We start from the raw sequence: 11,552 nt of genomic DNA, 5'->3' as shown, positions 1-11,552 counted from the left end.
GTAATCACATTGGATATTTACCCTATTGAGGACAATATATCAATTCTCTTGGTCAAACATGCCAACTGTATAAATAATATAAAGAGGAAATGGGTTTTGAAAATAAAATATTACTTAACAAGTTCATTTATATTTTAATCTAACTGTGTTAATTCAATAGTCTCAAAAAGGCATATTTGAATTGCAGGCTTTAATAGTTTTTCATGTTGAATAACATGGTAATATGATTTTTCTCCATTCTATACACATAAGGAACATTCTAAAACGTGTAGCCACAATTATACAGCAACAGTGTGCATGATATTTAATGCCAGACTGGGAATAAAGCTGGTTCAAACCATTTGGTTTAAAACAATCATAAACAGCCATTTTAACATAATGATTCTAGTATAATATGCTTTGCTTAAATTTTAAGAATTGTAGTGGGGAAAAGATAACATTCTGAGCACTAATTTAATTTAAATCAGGACTACTGTAGAATTCAAGTGCTGACCAAATAACAATTAAATAAAGTTTGAGGTTCTTTTTGGTTTTTTTTTTGTTTTGTTTCTGTTCTGACACGAAGGACTCAGTATTTCTTGAAAAGGAAATTATTACAAAAATGTCAGCAAGAATAATTGGAGGGTCAGGAGGTTTTTTCTTGAGTGTTTGCTGATGTTGTACCCATCCCATCAAGAATTTCAAAAGAGGAATAAAATGGCACTCTATCTTCTGGACAGCTTGATGTTTATCTTTGCTGTCAAGCAAAAAGGGATGCAATTCTTTTCACACCAAGATTAGAATAATGCAGAAAATATGACAAACCAGAACAATTCACAACCAGTCATATCACACTTTGAGGGGTCTAGACTCCTTAAGTACATGGAGACTGACACACAGGGCCCTAATGAAGCAAGGTTGTTCACTAATAACAAATGTACTTCCTTACCAGCTCTCCACATTTTCATGAAAATTTAACACAAATAACTGTTTTAAATCACTCAAAGTCATCACAACATCAGTTAACTACACTATGATGCTGTGAACAGAACAGGCCTCTGCTTACACTCCAGAGTGACTGCAACAGGACTATTCTGCATTGCACATGGGAGTCCTCACAGGAAAAGTCCTTCCAGAACTATTGGCAGAGTCTTGACAGAGAGGTATGAACATATATGTAAAATTTTTCAAAAGAACAATTTCCATGGAAAAATAATCATCATTCCTTTTCTACAAGACTTTCAGTTCAAATTCATGGATTCCTTTCAGATAAACACGGTGGGCACAGTACTCTGGGCTGTTACATTTGTTTTGTGGCAATGTAATGCAATTAAATTTAACTAGCCATGAACTGGCAAATATATATACTGTTTGGGCTTTACCTTTAAATAAGCTTAATGCTGCTCCAAGTTAATCAAAATCTTCTGCAAAGTTGGAAGAAAGCTTAAAGAAATTCCATCTCTGTATCTATTTTCATGGTTACCTATAGAAATATCTATTCTTGGGAAAGTCAAGGTGCTGTGCAACACTTCTGTGGTCTCTTTCAATGTATTACACCAAATGCAGTTCATTTTTTGATGTGGGAAGTAATTCAGTACAGTCTTACTCCTCCTGAATATTTAATGATTAGTCAGAGATGACATCTGTGAATTTAACTTTTGGTAGAACCCATATTATCTTTTTTTGCCATGACTACATCTACAGGAATAAAGGTTTCATGGAATAATGGCTGGGTGTTTGCATCCAACTTTTCACACCATTATCCTGATGATAAACACACAGAAACACCTGAGTCTAACTTGCTCTGTACCAAACTGTCATTGTATCTTATCTTCCCTCATCAGATACTCAGATCTGTTCATTAAGGCCATGTATACATATGCCCCCAAATATAGGAAGGCAATGAAATGAATGAAACAAAAAATGATGGGTAGTAGTAGTAATTTCTAGTCTTCAAATTATTTAACCATTTCTTATTCAGAGACTTAATCTGGGAAAAGTAATCAACAGATACATTAATCAAGGAATGCTATCCGGGAAGGGAGGAGAAGAAGCTCAGTAGCTCAACTTGTGCAGCTTTGCACTTTGAAGGGTCTAATATAAATAAGGAATAACCTGTATATTTTGGTATAACCTGTTCCTTTAAAATTATGACAGCTACACAGCCTCCTAAAATAGATGTTCCCATACCCCAATTAGCATAATAAAATGAAAGATTGTTTCTTTCCTTATCTTTTATGCAAATTTCTTTTCCTACACATAGGAAGAAGAATATCTTGTCTGGCACTTAGTGAACATAGGGAACAACTGGTCACTATCCTATTTGTAGCAATCATTTAGAACTTACATTATCCCTTCATCTTTTCTTAGCTAGGTAAATCCAGGAGTTTCAAGGGGGCTTGTTTGCTCTGTTTCACAAGTCTTTATCTTGACCAAAACTCAGGCAGAGTATTGAATCTCAGGTCTAACACTTTAAGGAGTAATTTTCTCCCAGATTTTAGATCTGAGGGTCCTGATCATGCATCATGCAATTAAACACTGTGGTTTTTTTCCCTAATACTTAAGATCTTTAGATTTCTAAAGGTAATCTTCTGAACTCTTACAAACTCTTTTCAACTGATGTCAGGCAAAAATTTTTTATTGCTGTCTACTGGTATATCATCAGAGAGTAGAACTGGATCCATGAGACACCTTGGGGAAGTTTGCTGTGTACATTCCTGAGTTGCAAAATGAAGTATTGCTATCTTTGAGTATTTTTAAACATTTATGTAAATGTTGTACTTAGCTTCATCTGGGTCATGGTTTCTTACAGTAAAATCTCTCTTTTTTAAGCATTAAAATGACATTTTAAAACATGGGCTTTCCTTATTTCTATCACAGAAATAAGAAGATCACGGTTCTTTTGTGAATGAACATAAGTGAAATGAAAGGCAAGGGATACCTCACCTGTCTTAAAAACTGATTAAAGATACAAATTAAGAGGAAAGTGAGGTCATCAACAAGCATAATGCCAGGAAATATATTGGATAAAGCCAACTTTAAAAACTGTCCATAAGTGATCATAAACACAGACAGTTAAATTTCCCACAGAATTTCCAAAGGCAGGAGGACTACACAAGCCAGGTAAAAGTTGTAGTTTTGCTTTTATGCACAATCTAAACTCTCAACTCCCATATAATATGTTTATTTACTAGCGAAAAAAAAATTAGTTCTTCCCTTACTCTTCCATACTTGAAAGACTAACAACACAATTAGTATGAATAATTAACACTGTTAATCATACCTCAGAGCCCTGGGTTTCCACAGAGGCTAAAATACACACAAGGACTAAATTTCCTTTCTTTGCAGGATACCCTCCACAGAAGCCACCCTCCCTTCCCTTGTAGATCTCAGACCACATAACCCTGGCCTTTGGCTCTGCCTATTTGGTCTTTTCTCATGCATTCTCCCTTTTCATATATTCATAAGAAGGTGAGTTTCTACTTAGCAACTCAAGGCCCACAAAAGCAGTGTGACATTGAAAGTAGCGTTTCCACATCCTTCCCCATGAAAGAAAGTTCTTTAAAAAACTTTTAATCTGTAAAATATCTACCCCATTCTTTACAAGTGTATTTCCATATTTCTTTAAAAAATAGTGTTCTGACATGAAGTTAGATATGAGAGAACATCAGGAAAGAAAATCATAGTTAATACCAACTTTAAATACAAGGACAGTAGCACATCTCTGCTTTATTGAAAAGGAGAGAGATATTTGGTCACACATGAGGGTGGGGAGGGAAGATTCAAAGGCAGAGCTAATACAAATTTTTTCCAACTTCTACATGAAAACCCCAAAGAGACTAAACAATTCATCAGGGATGGAGGAATATTTGTCTATTGCCTGTATGTGTCAAGGCAGTTTTCTTCATTAGTGTAATGAACAATGCAACTAGAATCAGTGCCCGCTTTCAGATGAAATGGATCAGTTGGTTTGTCTGTCCCCTTGCAAAAAGGGACGTTCAGCACCTCTTTTCATGGCTTAGGTCTCATCAAGAGAATGGATAAATGCTCCAGAGTACTTGTACAGGTCTCTCTCACTGCCTTGTGCATTCAGCCTCTATGTTCAGAATCTCTGCCAGCTTAGATGAAATCCGTAATATTTTTGTAACTATTGTGTTTTGACAGTGTCAGAGTTAAGTGATGTAATAGGTAGGAAGCAGAGAGCCTCATAAATCGTATTAAAAGGTAAAGTTTCAGTGCAATAGCCAAAGGTGCATGAGGTAATGTATCCACAGTTCTCAATCACAGTCTCCTTTATTATGGCCTATTTCCACCAGTCTAATCTGAAATGAACGCATTAGGTTTTTTGTTCTTTGCACAGTTGCTGCCAGCATCACTCTGCCATTCCTCCTGATTTCCTTGGTATTTTGGGAGCCTAAGGGAGGGGTGGATTAAATTGGAAAATATAAATAACAAATCAAAAATTAAAATTGATTGGATAAACAATTTCCCTGTTTCTTAATAAGTGATTGATTTTTTAATCAATATTCATTATTTCTCAGAACATACCAAACTGTTTATTGAATAAATGAATGGTTGGAGCTACAATGACATGAAATCAAATAGGTGAACCAATTTCTTTAATAACATGGGCTGAATAGACCACGTTATCTTACCTGGTTGAAACGAAAAGTCAGAAATTCAACACCATTGACTAGGTGATTCAAAAAAAGGATGCAATTTGTTTTCATGTTTGATACACACAGGTGTATAGCCACATGCTGATTTGTGCGATATTTCTAAATTGCAGTTGAAAGTTACTTTCTTTTTGATACAACTTTTGTGTTCTTTCTCACAATTCTTCTTTAGTCAGCATACTACAAAGCTTCTGAAACAAAATTCAGATCTGACAAATGAGATCTGTAAAACTGTTCACTGTAAAGGTTTTAGCTATGGCAAATGAATTTCTCTAATAAGTTTTTATTCACTTGTATCAGATTCAGTGGTACACCTATAAACTATATGCTACATCCTAATATATACTTCAGACTATTTCATTTTTTTTGGCATAATGTAAAAATAATCTTCTGAGACACAGGGGTTCTGATGTTCTTTTTTTTCAGTTAAAGAACTAGAGTGTGAGATCTCCAAGAAATGTTTGCACATTTGTTTAAAACACAAGCAAGGATATTAATTAATTATTAATTAATATTAATACATAATACAGATCTTCAAGTCACAAATTTCTTCCAGGACATGGAAATATCTAACTTTCATTTGTACTCAAAATATACAAAATTCTTCTTCTTATGAAAAATTATAAACTGTACTAATCAATCGTTAATTAATTTGTAGGATGCTTGCTTTAACATCTATTTTAACTTGTCACAATTAATTTAACATATGACCAAACAGCAATACAATTTCATTGGTCCAAAGATTAAAAAGTATGGAATAACTTGAGCAATAAAAGAAATCTGAAAGATTGCAGTTTCAGTATGTATACTAATTCCATGTGTTCTTCATTGTCAAAATTAATTATACAGAAACCAAGTATCAATCTATTGTGCTATGTTGTCATCTACAATAACACTAATGTAAGAAGTTTCATTAAACTCACTTTTGTAGATCACAGATTTCTGCAAATGGTAAAGGCCTACAGTAAAACCAGAAATCTAACCTAAAATTTGAAACTTCAAATCTTTTTTCACTTTCAAAATCAATCTATATTACTGCACTGCTTCCCAATAACAAAGAGGTAAGTTCAGCTGCTAACACTAAAAATTGGCATTTTGAAAGTATTAACTATTGAAATGAAGCTGTTTCCTTTCATAATATATAAATATTATGAAGAAATTCAAGTCTAGCTACCATCCTGTATCACATTTCTAGAGCATTCAGGACTATCTGACAACATGAGTCATCATCACTAACCAAAACACTTTCCCCTAATTCCAAGCATAAAATCCCAGGCACTAATGCTCTGGATTTATTCACAGAGCTTTCAGCTCCCTTAGTCTGGCATTTTGCACCGTCCACTTTAATACACATCTACATAAGTTTGTTAAGGTCCGGTTTCCCTTCGGAAATTTTAAAATGTGCTATTTTTCCAGTATGAGCTTGCTTCAAATGGCTGTGATTGTCCCCTCGGTTGGGGAAACAGGCTTGGCAAAGGCGGCACAGAGGAAGTAGAGGCAGTTTGTGTCCCAGGCGCTGGCCAGGAGATGGTGGCAGAGAGCAGCTCTCCTCCAGCCCCTTTAGCGCTCCTTGGAATCCTCAGAGACCCCAAGGTACTTTGGACACCTCATTACTGCCGCACAGCAATCTCCTGACTTGTGCCATCAAGTTACTTTTTATGTTTTAGGATAACATAACAAGCTCAAAACATTGGTTAACGTCCAGTTTGTTCAGTCAGAGCTGGGCACTTGCATAAACACACTACAGGCTGGATGCACTCAGCTCTTCCTCTTCTGCTGAAGAACCAAGTTTCATGACATCAGTTTTGGTAGTGATAAAAATCAAACATTTTCTGGAGCCATTATTGCCTAAAATGTTAATGCAGTTTACTTTTTTCAACTGTGATCGATAGCTGGAGGAAAAGTGCCCATAAATTACTAAAGGCAAATACGATTCTATTAGCACTCAGGAGATTTTGCAACATTTGCCAGTCTGTTTTACTGGAAAAAAAAATTAATTTGTTGAAAGCCTAGTTTTTTACCTGTCTTTGTCTTTCTCTGTAGAAGAGGGATATTTTTATCAGGAGTCATTTAGGAGATGTAATTCTAATGTACTATAGCTATAGGTTTCAATTAATGTTCTACCTCTCTGTCAGCTTTACATTTCATGTTTTATGAAATCATTAACTATTGTCATGTTTCTATTATGATACTATTAGGAAATAAAGAGATGTATGTAAATGGAGATGTAAAATAAATGTATGACAGTTACTGGGAGCAACATCTGTGCACTATCATACGTGTTTACACTAATTTTCTAAAGATTGTTCCATTCATTACAGAGCATTGTTACTTGCTGTGGCACAACCCTTATTTCCATGCATTTAGGGATTCAAGCAAAGAGAGGGTAAATGAGAGCCTAATCAATACCACTTTTCATTTTGCTTCTAATGTGCTGCCTTTCTCTTTCTTTTCTTCATGAACAAATCCAAAAAAGATCCTGACGTTACAGTCATAAAATGTAATTCTTCCGCAGAAACACAGACAATAATGCTTTCTGTATTCAGGCATATTGCATATTCTAATGGCATTTGGCTAAATTGAGTATGGATTTAACATCAAAGGCTTCATGAATTTTTCAAATGAGATATTAAAGTCAATATTTCAAGTGAAAGATATTTCAATTTAGTTGCATACACAACAATAAAAAACTTCTACAAGGCAGAGGTACTAGTAGCTATGGCAGTATTAGTTCATTCAGGAAATTATTAGTTTATAAGAAAATCAAACAGAAGGTTGTGATAGAGCAATGACACTGAATAAATTAGACTAACTGATACACGCTAATGTACTTTATCTCTTGAAGTCTGAAGCAGAACTTGCTACTGGCATGTTCAGTCCTTCAAGCTGGGCTTTGTTTGGGGATATTTATTTTGTAAATTCAAATGGTTCCATCTAGATTTGCATTCAGGACCTCAGAAATCTGCTTATGTTCATCTCTGAAATGGCTAGGCCTACTGTATGCAAGAAACACCCCAATCCTGTTTATTTTTTAATCTAACTGCATTTTGCTCCATATTGTCAATGCTTATGCAGTGCTGCTTCTGATTTCACACTGAGTTACTGAACACTCAGACTATTCAGTGTTCATAAATAGTCCACTGAGCTCTGGCTACTTCTATGTCCTGGCAGAGATAAAGACTTGCAAACAAAACAACAGAGTCTGATCGTTCTTTTCCTTTCCTATTTTGGGCATGTGGAATGTAGCAAAATGCCCATTAAATCAGGAGAATGTTGTATTATGATGCCTTGACATATCCCTGAGGAACACGTACGTTTGTGTCGCCTACGACTCCTGGGAGAGCTGGGTGCCCTACACACGTGTACTTGTAGTGCATATTTAGGCAGCTGCACTCACAGGGGTGTTGTGCTGCTCAAAGGCCAAATACACCATTTGTTCATACACAAATAACAGAGGATACCAGAAACTACAAATATATACTACTATATATATATATTTATAAATATATACCAGTGAATGCTGATTTTACTAGTAATTCTTATATTACTAAAAACTAATTATAATTGGGTACCAGGGGAAAGTTACACTGATTTAAAACCTTGACTATCAGGTAGTTTGGGCCAACAAATTACTACAAAGAACTCTGATCCTAAAAGCACTTCCCTGAAACTAGCAGGTTGGTTGTCTCTACAATATTCACTCAGAATGTTTGAACTTACTGTGAGAGTGCTTCAAGGGCTCACAGAGAAAACAAAGCTGGTGCTAACGAAACATTAAACTGCGACACCTGTTTCTGCCATGGCTGCAGGACTGAGAGCAAATGCTGATCTGTTACTCAGAACTAAAGCCAATAGCCTTGTGGGAACACTTCCAAAGGCTAAGGCAGGCCATCCTTCCCCAGTTCAAACATTACTTAACTTGTAGCACTGGTCTTGGGGTCCTAGACAGCTCTTTGTTCACTCCTAGAGCTTTTGAGAAGCTCAGATTTCAAAGTGCTATAATATTTCCATAAAATGAGAAGTGTCACCATCTCAATGGCAATCAATCAGGGACAAATAACATCTTCAGAAACAGTATTTCCAGAAAAAGTATTTCTTGTGGTAACAAAGGTAAGGCAGAAGCCTTGTATAGATAATAAGATCCAATAATAACTAGAATTGTATTTTCAAAATTGCCTCTGGGGCTGGGGAATTTGGTTTCCTTTTCTTCTGTTTTGATTTCTGGACATCTCTGAGATTGTTCTGAAAACTAGTTCATGCTTAGTGAGGCAGTAATACATCCAAAAACTTGCAGTTGAAATTATTAAAATTTTTATTTTTTTTTTATGATATAAAATGACACTGTTAGGAGGAAAGATTTCTCCACAACATCTACACAGTCTGAGAACAATGTTTAAGGGATGATCCTCTGAACTGAATAATTTCCTATTTTCCTTGTTGATTCTAGGGATGCACATAAGAGTAATTACTTCTATTGCAAGATATGTGTCAAAATGAGAGCTCAAATCCTTCTTTAGAGCACTGCTAAATAAACAAGGAATATTTGTAGCTCAGATCAGAAGAGGAGACCAAACTGCAGGATTTGATCTTGGACAACCAAATGCTATGTCAAAACCCAAATCATTCACATATCATAAATACCTTTTGTATTTAATATAAGGTTTTATTGAAAACATATGAGCAGATTAACTGTAGAAATAAACTGAAGAAATTGTGCTACCTAGAATATGCTTTTGAACCTTTATTAACTGGTGATAATCTGCACTGATCCGCATTACAATTCCATTGCAGATGTTGCTGACATTAAGATGTATGACAAGGAAACTATAGAAAAAGCTGATTTAAACAGGTATTTCACATTAACTAACAATACATGCAGTGCATAACATCTATCATGGGAGTTCAAGTATTCTACCTAATTCTTTGCAATTTCATTGTTATAAATAAAGAGTAATGAAAGTCCACTTGACAGTCACTGGGTTTTCTCTAACTTCATAGCTTTCTAAAATTTTCTGATTTTCTCTTTCACTTTCCTTCTTGATGGAAACTGTAATTATGTAGTTAGACTGAAACTCATGGCATGGGAAGGGACAGTTAAACTTTTTCGGATCTACCATTCTTACAGCAGGAGCAAGCAGAGCTGCTTTCAGACTTGTTAATACATTCTGTAGGGAATGAAAGCCTTGAAAAGGATGGTGCTTGTGTGAATTTCCTTCCCCTCCACACAGCAAATGGAGCTGGCAGTCCACCAAAGCTCCAGACATAACGTTCCTGCACTGTGTAGAAGAAGGTGTGGCACTTTATTAAGGGAAAAATAGTGCTTTTTTGGGGCACAGGAGCCTCAACACAGAGGACAAACCGTGAAGGATGAAGGACAGAAAGGTGGGCAATGTGTGTTTGACTAGGTGAAGAAATGATCCCTGTATTGATCACATATGATCACATTGTAATGCTTCTTCCCTTCCATCTGTTGTAGGCCAGGTCTCCAGCATTACCTCACCGTCTAGGTAGAAGTAAGATACAGCAGGACTCTCAACAGATTATTTAGTCTATATCTGGGAAATGCATTTATTATGAAGTGTTAGGTGGTTCATAGCACCTGTGGTAGTTCTTCAAGCTAAGGTGAATTTTGTTTGTTTTTACAGAGCAACAAAGCAGGAAATAACTTAAAAAACACTCTAGTCAGAAGAAATAAAAATAAGAAGTTCCATGTAGGTCATCTGAAATGCCTAAAAAGCAATCAAAAATCAAACTGTTTACCAGGCACACAAGAAAAGGAACAACCTCAGCGCAAAGTATAATAAACAAATTCCTCTAGTAATGTGAACTACACAGATGCTTTCTCCATCAACTGAGTCTATGCTTTGAAAGCCACACAGGATCAATGAAGGCAACAGAACTTACCCAACTTCAGTAGTTCAGCAGTGAGTTCTGTGTGCCCATCCACCCACCTCCCTGGAAAAAAGAAGTGTTACATGTCAGGAATGAGTCCAGTAATTATCTTCTAACACAGAAGCAATGCCAGCAACATTCTGGTAATGGCAGCATTAATGCTAAAAGTTTACATATTCAAAAGTGAAAACATTCACAGACACAATCTGGATATTTTAACTGTCACAGGCCTCAGCAAGCTGATATTGCTTAGCCTTGTGGCCAAGGCATTAAGCCACTGGTATCTGCAAGAGAGAAGAATAAAACTTCTCAGTACTTCCCTAATAAACTCAACAATTAATCCACGAGAATTTGAAAAAGAAAAACAAGGGCCAGTCACTATTAATAAATAAGAAACAAAGAAAAATTTTACTTATTTTGCTAGAAATAGACAATGAAAATATTTTCTACTCTATGGCAGGACCAGAAAACAACATAAAGCTGTAAAGTTCTACAGTAATTCTAATTCATTTAAGTCATTATAAATCACAAAATACAGAGAATAACTTTAATTCATTTATTTGGTCAATCATTTCATTTACCTGTCAAAACAAAGCAAAACAAAACCAAAAAAAAGGCAACAAGTTCATGTCCACATAAAAAGTACAAAGCACCTACTATATGAGTATAATCAAACACAGGTTTGTACCAGAAATAGAAATAGTACAGATTGGAAAAATACTTGAATAATGAAGTATTTCATGCAATTCCAAGGAAAATTAGATGAATGACTGAAAAGGATAGAAGTGTACACAATTCATTATATAGAATATGGTAACACTTGGCTAAAAGAAGTGTGGGGTTCCTCACTTTAATGAGCACAGTCTTTGCTCACAAATTAAAAATAAACAAATAAAAAAGATACGAGTATGATCTCACTCACTGGCAGTTGATCAAACTGCAATTTGTCCCAAGAGTTGGGAAGCCACTGCCTTATAACACATCAAGAACTGCTTGAACTGATCT

This window comes from Poecile atricapillus, chromosome 7 (assembly GCF_030490865.1).
Source record: "Poecile atricapillus isolate bPoeAtr1 chromosome 7, bPoeAtr1.hap1, whole genome shotgun sequence".
Classification (NCBI taxonomy): domain Eukaryota; kingdom Metazoa; phylum Chordata; class Aves; order Passeriformes; family Paridae; genus Poecile; species Poecile atricapillus.
This window is presented reverse-complemented; position numbering follows the sequence as displayed.